The sequence below is a fragment of the Athene cunicularia genome (assembly GCF_003259725.1).
Source record: "Athene cunicularia isolate RWA chromosome 10 unlocalized genomic scaffold, athCun1 chr10_part1, whole genome shotgun sequence".
NCBI lineage: Eukaryota > Metazoa > Chordata > Aves > Strigiformes > Strigidae > Athene > Athene cunicularia.
Genome location: NW_020799112.1, coordinates 31212 through 42922, shown reverse-complemented (window position 1 = coordinate 42922; position 11711 = coordinate 31212). Strand labels below are relative to the sequence as shown.

The window sequence follows — 11711 nt, the reverse complement described above, 5'->3', positions numbered from 1 at the left end:
GCGACAGGGGCAATTTAGGCAAGAAGCTGCTAGAAGCTTCCCCTATGTCTGACAGAGCCAATACCAGCTGGCTCCAAGATGGAGCTGCCACTGTCCAAGGCCAAGCCAATCAACAACCATGGCAGTGTCTAAGCAACAAAATATCAAGGATAACATAAACAACAGTAATAGAGAATCTATTACTTTACCACCTTGGCAAAATCACAGAAAAGCTGGTTGTCAAGGATCATAAGGGGCTAGACATCCAGATCTTATTGCAGTTAAATAAGAGTAAATTATCAAGGACAGCATCTTTCTCTTTGAGTGTCTGGTGTCTAACATCTAGTCAGTTCAGTTTTCTGTGATTAGTGACAAAGTTGGGCACTTCTTGATAATGAGTCATCCCATCTGAACACAGTTGGGAGAGAACAAACCAAGCAAGGGTCCGCTTCTGGATGATTTAAGGAAAATCCTGGATTTATTTCAGGATATGGTCATGTTAGCTGGCATGTAAACCCAGTTCATTAACTTCTCAGATATTTCAATTATATTTTATAAAGGACTGTTTATGAAGTAACCATCACCTGTGGTCAGTATCCAGGAACTAGAATTTCTGTGTCATAATTTAATTTTTTCTTCTCAATCTGAAATAATTTGAATTTTTCATTTTCCTAGGAAATGGACCATCAATATAGTTTTAACATTAGCTTATAACAATGTACCAATTCTTGTAAATTTTCTTGTTTCAAAAAAATAGTACATTCCAGATGCACACTGTTTCAACAGGCAAATATAGTGATAGAGAATGACCAGCTCTTTCTTTCCAATCACTTCAGGATCACAGTTCTGGCACACCTGTACCCAAAAGGCTAGATGCTTAGTTTATCTAGCTCCCATTAATGCCTTTGAAAATTTGACCAAAGAATTGGTAAACAACTAGAATGAAGATGAACATAGGAATTGAGAGTGGGATTCATCAAAATGTACTATAAATGGCTTATACTTGGATGCCTATTCCTGTACTAGTCATCTATTATACATTTCCCTTATTACCAGACCTGCACTGTATGTCATGCTAAGGTGGGTGTCAGTAGATCAGATGAACTGCCTGTTTCTTTCCATTGACTGAAAGGGGAACCTACAAGGCAAGCATCTAAAGCTTAGTCAGACAAATCTAGGGACTGGAATTTTTGTTTAACTGTCCATTATTCTGATTTCTTTTTTCTGGATCTAAGTTTAATCTCCAAGGCTCAGCTCTCCACTTCTCTGCATGGAGAAGAATTCCACTCAGGTCCACATGTTCCTCTTGCTAGGATTCCCAGCCCTAGAGGACTTGCATGTATTGCTTTCCATAGTATTTCTGCTGACCTATATTTTAATTATTTTGGAGAATATGGTCATCATTACCCTGATCAAGATAAACTGTGAGCTCTACAATCCCATGTATTTTTACGCTGGGCACCTCTCCTTCACTGAGATCTGGTACATCTCAGTCACTATCCCTGAATTCTTGGCAAATTTCATTGCTGAAGACAGAAGTATTTCCCCTGTGGGAGGCATGACTCAACTGTTGTTCTTCAGCTCCTTCATGTGCACTGAATGTGTCCTCTCTGCAATGGCATACAATCGCTATGTATCTGTCAACAATTTCACTATCCAGTTATTATGATATACCAAATGTGTATATACTTGGTAGTTGTCTCCTGGTTCAGCGAGTCCACAGTGTCTTTGATCAAGATTTTCTTCATCTCTCAGTCAAAGTTTTGTGGTCCCCATGTTACCAACCATTTTTTCTGTGATATCAGCCCTGCGCCAAACCTCGTCTGCACTGATGCTTCACTGGCAGAGATAGTGGACTTTGTGTTGGCTTTATTCATACTGCTTGCTTCCCTCTTCATCACTATTGTCCCTTACCAAATAATTATCATTACAATTCTGCAATGAATAAGAAAGTCTTCTCCACATGTTCTTCCCACCTACCTGTGGTCACCATTTTCTTTTCAGCCATCCTCTTCATGTATGTCTAGTCTAAGACCTTTTGACTTGACCCTTTTGACTTGAATAAGCTTGTATCAGCTAGCTATTGTCACTCCCATCTTAAACCCTTTCATTTACTGTCTGAGGAACCAGGAAGTGAAAAGAGCACTGAAAAAAAAAATTTCTACGAAAAAAAATGGTATCTCTAACATCTCCAGATGAATCCCTTCTCTCCAAATGCAAGAATAAGCTATGACAAACTGGAACTGACAAGCACACCATAAGGATACCTAGCTAATGACTGTTCAAAATGGACACAGCCAGTGATCAGTGGAACAGTGACAGGATGGAGAATGCTGACTGCCTGATTCATCTGAATCAGTCACCCCTAAGACTATCGAAGGTGAATGACTGAGCCGTTGTCACTGAAGCCTACCAGGGTGATTCAACAGATAATTCTCCCAAGTGCTGTGCAAACTAAAAGGGAGTAAAGTAGTATAGAATTCACTGTAGGAGGTCTGAGGGTGGAGGGGAAAATTAGGATTTAAAAAAATAATTAGATATGTTATAGGTTTTTTAGGGAAACGGCCAAAGGAAGATAAAGAAAGATATCAAGCACAAGAAAATGAAGAAAAAAGGAGATAAAAGGGACTGGTCATGCGTAAGTAGGCTGTTGGTCAGTGCAGCTGTTTGGCCAACAACTGCCCCTGGTTACCACAATCTGTCCCACCTTTTTATTAAATTCATTTCTTTCTATGTCCTGCTTCAGGATTTTCCCTTTTCTGTGTGCATGTGCGTATATGTGAGTAATGTGGTAATCAACATAAAGCTATTGAGTAGGACAGAGGCCTGAAAGCCACATTGTGAAGTGACAGGAGTTTAGTGTTCAAAAACTGGATACACTGTTGTCAGGGAACAAAGATACTGGAGGGACCCTAAGTCCAAAGTCAAACTACTGGAGAGACTGGGACTCTGCATGTCAGACATGGAAAAGTCCAAGGTCCTGGGAGAGCAAAACTGGGGAGGCAAAAGATCTGATAGACAGAGAAGCCCATTAAGGGGATTTTCAATTAGTAGAGATCCCCATTCACGCTGTCTGTGTTATGTGGAGACCTGTAAAGGTAGTGTCCTTCTATTGGTCCATTTGTGGCTCTGTGTGTGTATGTGTGTGTGTGTACATGCACCTCTTGGGAATTCATACTCAGGCTCACTGCTAGCATGATATGAAAACAAGGGAAAGGAGCAGTCATTCAACTCCACCATCCAGGACTGAGGAATTCCCTAGCTCTTTCAGCACATTGGTTTCAGCTACTCTTAACACACATTTAACCACAGCTCTAAGAATCTCTGAAAATTCATCTTATTTTACACTGTCTGTGTGAGATACAGCAGCTAAATTAATATCCATCATTACTAATGCAACCATTTTCTCATTAGTTCTTGTCATTGACTTGTCATTGGGCATGTGGAAGTTTCTTGAGGGTTTGGGTGGGGGGTTTTGGTTATTCCAGGTTCCTCCACTCCAGATTATGTCTGTTTTGACACTCCTCTTCTAGTCTCAACACCATAACGTTAATCAGATTGGTCATAAAAACTCAGATTGTTTGCGAGACAAAGTTGAAACTCCCTTTTTCCAAAAAGGTTTTTAGCACATATATACCCATGAATGGCATTGACACAAAGAAAATAGAAAGTTCTACCAGATAGACACTATTCCATGAAAATACTCTATTGTCCCAAAAGTCCCTTTTGTACAGTGGCCAAAGCAAGCACAGACAACCTTACACTGTCTCTTGATACCACTTTTCAATTCCATACCTACCACAGCGCATTGGTTTCTTCGACACCCAATAAGATATTCTTACATTTATTTTTCTCAGAACTCTCATACACCCTTTTCATTTCTTCCTGTTACCTCCAGGGTCACAGAACCAATATATTGGACAAAATACTAATAAAAAGTTAAACTCACCACACCCTACTGTGTGACTATGTGAAAAAAAAAAACCTTTTTGAACTGAAAAACGTAAACAAGACTATCCACATTTCTGAGATGGCTACACACTAGATGAGACCCAAAAGACATCTAATGTAAACAGTATGCTGAATGGCGGTAGGCAATTTATTCCACAAGGTGCAAGCATTTATTGGGCAAAAGCCAGTCTGCACCAACTGAGTTGGTAGCAGTGATCTCCCTTTGGTTTGGTCCACACAGAAAGCACACGTAGAGTCTTTGTCAGCACCGGTGCGGAGCTGAACACCAGGCTGTGTCATGCAGGGAGACAAACAGTTCCTTCACATCTTTCTAGCTAAAAAAAGAGCAACACTTCACGGACTGCGAGCCCGAGTGCTGAAGTTAGCTTCATTCCTGTTCATTCTGATTCACCCTGCATTGCAATAAAGCTGGGATTGAAACTGAAGATTTATGTCTTCCTACATATGTTGTTACAATACATTATACCACAACATCTCGTTACTTCCAAGAGTATTACAAGAATTGATCAAGTCTTCTGTCTCTGTCAGGTAAGTCTGACAAAGGAGAGTGTGCAGACTTGGGAAGAAAGTGAACAAAGAACTGATGAGAAGATTAATTTCTGACTTTCTGTGTTTTACTAACAGTGGAAATAGTTGTCCATGTGCTGAACTGTAAGGCTCCTCAGTTACTGACATGATTTTATTGTGCCAGTCACAGCTTTATCTGTATGTCCCAATATGTTTTAAGTGATGAGGTGTTGAACAAACTGCAGAGACAGTCCTCCCCATGCCTAAAATTTCCCTACACTGTAAATCCACTGGGTCACCCAAGATGCAGAGTATAAGAGATCTTGTGGAAGATTGTCTGGTTGCAGAAACTGATCTGATGTGACCGAAAGCTAATGCCATAGGTTTTAGGCGTAGGTAGTTTTGAACACCTTTTCCCATGTTGGTGCAGCTGGGTGATCTGCAAAGGAACACGAGTATATATTCAGAGCACAAAAATTCATGATTGGGGTGTGCCTCTACAAGACAGGGAAACAAGGCAGCACACTGAGCCAGAAAAGGCCATGCAATCATTAGAAAAGAAGTCTTGTCCCTGAGGCATACCAGCAGTGATTGACACTGAGATAAGACAATTTGTTTTTTCACAGAAAATATTGCCAAAATGCTTTAAGGGTTGGGATTTCAAATAAGTTATCAGGACATAGAGGCTGGATCCAAGAATTAAGTTGAATAGTGTATCTTTACAGCCATGCATGGAGAACAGGGTTTTTTTTATTTTTTTTTGTATTACATTCTAGTGTTTGCTTTCCCCAAGATTCATCGTGATGTCAGCTACAGAAATGCAAACCCAACCCTGCATTACAGAATTCATCCTCCTGGGATTTGGTGATTTACCCAAGCTTCACGTTCCTCCCTTCCTGCTCTTCCTGGTGATCTACACGGTGACAATGATGGGGAACATTCTCATCCTCATGTTGGTGGTGGCTCATCAGCATCTCCACATCCCAGTGTACCTCTTCCTCAGTAACTTGTCCTACTTGGAGATGTGCTACTGCTCCACCATCCTGCCCAAGCTGGCATCCTTAGCTGCTGCTGCCCTATACTGCCAGTTGTGTACTACGGTCACACCTTTGCCTGTCCCCACTGGCCTCGTCTCTTCATGTTTTACACTGTAACAGTTCTTCCTGCTTCTTCCTTCCTGGCGGTTCACATCATGGACCTAAAGCAGTGTGAGAGACTCAATCCACTGCACTGATTTCCCATGTCAACAGAAAGGTGACTGAAACCAGGGTTCACAAGACCTGGCTTTATGTCTGGAAGTTCAGTCTCTGAGCTGTGCTGGCTCCCTTTATGACCACTGGTGAGAGACTGTCTGCTCTGCTCTGTTGTGCTGGTCCACACACCACGTAGGTCAGAACTCCTCTGATCTGATCTACCGACTCTGAAGGGAGGCAAGATGACTGGCTCAGAGCTTGCATATCCAGTGTTTATATCTAAGAACACAGTCTGATATCCACGAGCAGCTTACACTTCAACCCTTAAGTTTTAGCCACCCCTTATGAAACGCTTACACTTAGACTGTAGGCATGTCTACCAAAAGGCAGAAATAGCTGCCTAAACACGGGTGTGTGTGCTAGTTCAGATACATTAAGGGATCCTGCAGATGCCTTGTGGTGTCCGTGACACGTTTATCAACCCTGTACTGATGTCAGAGATGCCCTAGGTCACCCTAAACAGCACAAGATGCCTCTGCTTGGGCACCTGCATCACTGCTTGAAGACCATTATCTAAAGTACCCATCTTCTTTTGTAGTGAATGGAGTGGTGTGTCTAATGAATTTCTCTTCTCCCCTGCATTACAATGAGATGGGTCGAGGCAGAAGTTGTATGCTTGGTTTAGACTAGTAAAGGGTTCATTCGGACTGGTTTTAGCTAGATGAAAACTAGCGCTGGAACTGATACCAATAAACTTTAAACATTGCCTGTGTAGATGTTTATGTCTAAGATACTATCTCTTAATATCCAATAGTCAGGAAAAAAGGGCTTTTAGGGTGAAATGAGGGGATCAAATCATGTCTTCTCTAGGAGAGGATGAATCTTATTGCAGGTTGTGCTCACTGTACTGACTTCATCTAGTCCAACAAATGGGGGTTGAGGGCCGGATATGGACACCTATGCCATGGATAGCCCTTCTGAATTAAATACACTTTTCTGAATTAGTAAACTAGACCTCCCCTCTCATCCTCCTGGTAAGCAAGTCCAGCGTCAAGAAAGACTGATCCCCTTGTAACTTTCAGGTAGCTTAAAAGAGTTGACAAGCAGATGCAGACAGAGTCATGGGTGCAAAAATATCTTAAATCCCCGATTTTCACATTGATTTTCATCCTACGTCTGAAATTGTGTGTCATGAATTCTCCAAAGTAACTTCCTGTTTTGCTTGTTGCTGCCCATTGGCTTTAGAGAAACACTGCACAGCTGCCTAGATTACATACCAAAGTTTTTGGTACATATGCAGGATGCACTTTGTCTCTGCTCTTTACAACCTGCTCCCTCTGGAACACACAGGCCATGTCTTGACTGCAACACAAGGTTGTATTTATCCCACAGTTTCTTGCACTCTCTATCAGGTTTTCTGAATACTTACTACAATGAAGTGTTTTCCATGTTTGCGTGTTGGTTCCCAACATTTCCTGAAACACAGCTCGCTGTTGGATCCTCTTTATTTATTTAGATGGCTCTGTGTCAAGAGTGTCTGAATCCCTCAGCCAAAAGCCAGCCTGCCCCAACACTGAGACCTACCTTAACATGTTGTCAGGCCTGAGACATTTAAAGGTTCTTTAATAATTAATATGTCTCTATAATTTCCACTTAATATTGGGAGTTCCTCTCAGTTTGCCGGGTTTGTGCTAGGGTGGTGTGGTAGGAAAGTGTCATTCTACATGCAGGACAACATTGCATGTAGACATGTGAGGATGCAAAGTCTGCTCAGATGCCCTGTAAATTTACTTGCATTATGTCTGTGAGCTGCAACAGAGAGAGAAATTTCATTCCCAAGCAAGCTGCTTGCAGATAGCTTCTCACTCACATTGCAGGGGTAGATGGTGGATGCTGAAATTCAGAACCTGGCACCACCTGCACTAGCAGTTTCTGTATGCAGACCCTGTTACTCTGAATTTTGCAGTGTTTTGGAATAACTGTGGCAAGACCTTGGTCCATCGCATGTTAGTTACTCCTGCTATGATCAAACCCAGTACGTGTGAAGGGATCTTCAGCACTGCTGCTGTTCAGTCCAGAGAAGATAATGGTCAAAGCTGATCTCACGTATCAGGCACAGGAGCCACCGCAGCTTGATCTAAAGAGGCAACCTTCTACAAAATGTCAGCAAACCGCTTGGGTGGAAGGGCACATCTAACTGTGGCGTTCTATGGTGTAGAATGAAGAATGTAGGCCTAGATATAAAGGCTCCCTTTACAGCCAGTGCAAAGACATTGTCACTTCTTGGGTGATTCATCTCATCCTGAAGCAGATATCTGAAACCATCTTCTCTAGCAGTGTCCTCACTGTATTTGCTAAAAATCTGCAGAAAAAGCAGAGATTCTTTAGCTGAAATGTTTATTGTATGACTTAACTCTCTCATACACTCTGAATTGATACTCCTATGTAACCAGAAAAAAAAATTACTGACGCAATGGAATAGAAAGTGGTCATTTGAATATAACTGATGGAAATTTGAACTCTACAACTGAAGAACAATCTTTAACACGGACGGTGAAAACAGCTATTTCCTGCTGAAAGGTCAACATAGTGAAACTTCCTAAATAAGGAAATTAAAAACTGTAGAGGTCAAAAAGGAAAGCAACTGATGTCACTGTAATGTTTTAGAAAATGCAGCATGATATGTGCTGGGTGGGCTGATGAGGATTCAGCAGCAAGCCAAGCCTTGACAACCACGATGAGGATGTCAGTTGGAGACCGGTTTGCCCTATTTCCCAGAGAATCTGCTCCCGAGGGAGTTGCAAGGAGTGTATGAGTCAGAGGGTTCAAGAAAACAGTGCCCTATCTGATGGGCCTTACATGGCTGCTAAAGAGGCAGGCGTAGAGTCCTCAGGGCACTCTGCTGTCAGGAAGCCAAGGGAGGGGCGCTCCTGGAGGATATGCAGGTATCAGACGCCTGACATCTGGTGGATCACGGACAGATAAATCCCTGTGGAGGACCACAACTGTTTTCTGTGGATTCCCAGGATTAGCACAGATCGTATTTTGAGAACTCTAGATTTGGTTGGGGTTTTTGTGTGTGTGTCTGGCTACTTTTTTCAACAGTTGAAAGTAATAATGATGCATTGATCTTTACGAAGACTTAGTCCGATAATAATAGTAGCTATAATGCAAGGATAGCTGTATAGGCTGGCACTTGACACACACCCGTAAACACCAGAGATTTCAAACTGGGTTGAGATGTCTTCACTGGACTGTCTGCATGTCCTGAGTTATCTGAGTTATCCGAGTTAATAGTTGATAGATAATAAAATCCTGCAAAAGATAAGACTTTAGTCCAAATACACCTCCTCCTTTCTGTTTATGCATTTCAAGATATCTCTTCATTTTTTTTCTGGTGAAAGAGACCAGATTTCACATGGTTCTGTCTCAGAGGCGGTGATTTGATGTGTGCATCGCTATGGTTTGTGAAACCACGCCCAAAGACACTGTGGACAGACATTTCTCTCTACTTTTAGACAGTGCCAGAGGAACTGTAGTTTTTGAGTACCCACATCATGCGTTCGTGTGCATTTTACCATTAAAAATATTGTCCGCAGCAGAATGGAACTCATACCTTGATCTCCGACACATAAAACCTTTACAAAGACTCTTTGACAGAAACGTTTCCATTGCACATCCCACTGGGAATGCTTGTAGAAGAGTGATGGCAGTTCAGTGAGGGGCAGTGGGTGAGCTGGATGAGTATTGCAGAGGTGGAGGAGGTTGGATGGGGCAGTATTTCGGGGAATTGCTCAAGGCTTTGGGATAGGGAAGAGGGTATGACACTGAGAGTGGGGTATCAGGAAAAGTGAGGTGGTGAGGGCTGTGTTTCAGGACTGAGCAACAGCCCTTGAGCCTGGGGTGCACCAGGGAGGTGGGCAGCCCCAAGCCTGGGATAGCAGTGATGTGTGGGCCAGACCTTTGCTTAGGCACCTTTGCTGTGCAGCCACTGCAGCCTCGCAGGAGCCTGGGTGCCTCCTGGCACGTCCCACACTGACCAGAAGGAAGCCTCAGACAGGCAAGGCCCAGAAAGTCCTCCTGTGGATCAGCACCCATCCCCTTTCTTTGACAGGACACATCAGAGGCGCTGCTTGGTGAAAGCACTTATGGCCTCCTTTATTTTCCTGTAACCGTGTTCTGATTTTCTGCTCTGATGAGCCCCCAGGAGGGCCACTGAGACCTCCTGCAGCAGCTCCATCTCTAATAGCTCCAGCAGGCCTCATTAGAACTCCAGGGAACTTTACTCTGGTGAGCATCCGTCACACCGCAGAACTTTTGCCCAAGGGCTTGATAGACCAAGCAAACGGTAACAAGCTTTTTCTTGCTGCCAATTCTCTGTGCAGTCATCAGGTGGCTAATAGGAGAATTAGCCTTTGAGAAAGAGTTTTGCTAACTTCAAGATTTTAATGAGCATAGGATGCAACAGGGCATTTCTTGTTTCTGACTCAAGACTGATGGTGTAAATTAATATACTCCAGATGAACTTAATAAACATAATTTTCCAGTAGGAGCTGATGCTATCAAAGAAAACCAAACAATGTTATCTTTGTGGTCAAGCATCTTGTGGACTGCGTGTCTTTGACTGTTTCTCTCAGGAGTCATGAAGGGCAAAGCTGTCCGTGATAAAATTGACCCTCTCACCATCTTGCTAAACAACACCACACTGCAAATCCAGTGACAGCTCCAATTCCCTCTGGTGCTGTGCTTGTAAAGTTACCAGCACACAGAGTCAGGGTGACAAATACATTTCTGTATCAAAAATCATGACGTATGTAAAATTATTAAAAAAACAAATAACATTTTGTAACATTCTGAAGATGGGTTTTCAAGCTCTTTCACTTGACTGGGAGATACAGCAACAGAACCAACGCTGGCCGCATTGCTAGAGACAGGTATATCATCAGAAGACACACAAGCCAAGATATAGATGTGAGCGTCATAAGATGAGAGAAGACCAAAGGCAGGGATTATTGACAGTACCTGTCCAAGAGTTAAACAGACAAATATTAGGCAGGACAAATATCAAGCTGATGGGATAAATATTTGACGGGTAGACCAGCAGGCAGATAACTATTTGTATAAATGGAGAAAAAATCAGAAGGAAATTCAGTGGAGAGCGAGCTAGCTAAAATGTTAAGAACACAAAGAAGTGTCATGCAACACAGACTTTTTTCCTTTCTACAAATGAAAAATGTAGGAGGATGGGGAATATTTGCCATCTTTCAGTCAATTTTAGAAAAACAGTTTGGGCAACTAAATTCATGGATTAAAATTCAGGAAAAACGTTGATGTTTATCATGTTTGTGTATTTTTCATTTCCAAACAGCAGCTTTTCCTTTAGAAATGGGTCAATATATCTTTTCAAGACAAAATGTTCATTTGAAGACATTAAGCGGATATGAAGAAGCTAAAACATTTTCCTTCAGGATGAGCAGTGGCAACGAACCATAGCCCAAAATTAAAATGGGGAATGATCTGGCTTGTCAAGAAACACAAGGACGAGCATGTGGGTAGACTAGATAACCACCGATGGTCATTGTCATGCTGCCTTCTCTAGCCCATAGCTGGTTGAAAAGGGAGATTTTCATGCTATTCCCATGAGGGCTGAATTATTTTTTCCTTCCTATGTTCTTCCTCTGAACTGAGGAGGAATATAAGGCTTAAAGGACTTGTCTGACATGGGAGGAGAATTCAGTGGGATGACTTTCGTTTCTTTGTTTTCTTTTGCTTTGAGGGGAACACTGTATCAACAAGCACCAGCAACCTGTAGTTTTCCCATTTTCTGAAATTCCCGGCATGTTACTTCAGAGGTGTTTGTGCCTCTGAAAGAAGGCCTCCATGGTCTCCTAAGGAGTAATCTGCACTAAACTTGTCTCTAGGAAACTAACTGCAAGCTCAGATCACAGGTCTAATATGTGAAGGTGTGGAAATGATCCTTGTATATTCCCTAGAAGAAGACATCTCTGAGCTAAGTTTTAGCTGCTTACAAGCTAGAACCTTGGTCTCAGCTCAACGCTC

General features: G+C 42.3%; 1 pseudogene; it reads left to right on the top strand.

Annotated features, from left to right (window-relative positions):
- Positions 1–1249: 1249 nt before the first annotated feature.
- LOC113483796 lies at positions 1250–2178 on the top strand (annotated as a pseudogene).
- Positions 2179–11711: the final 9533 nt, after the last annotated feature.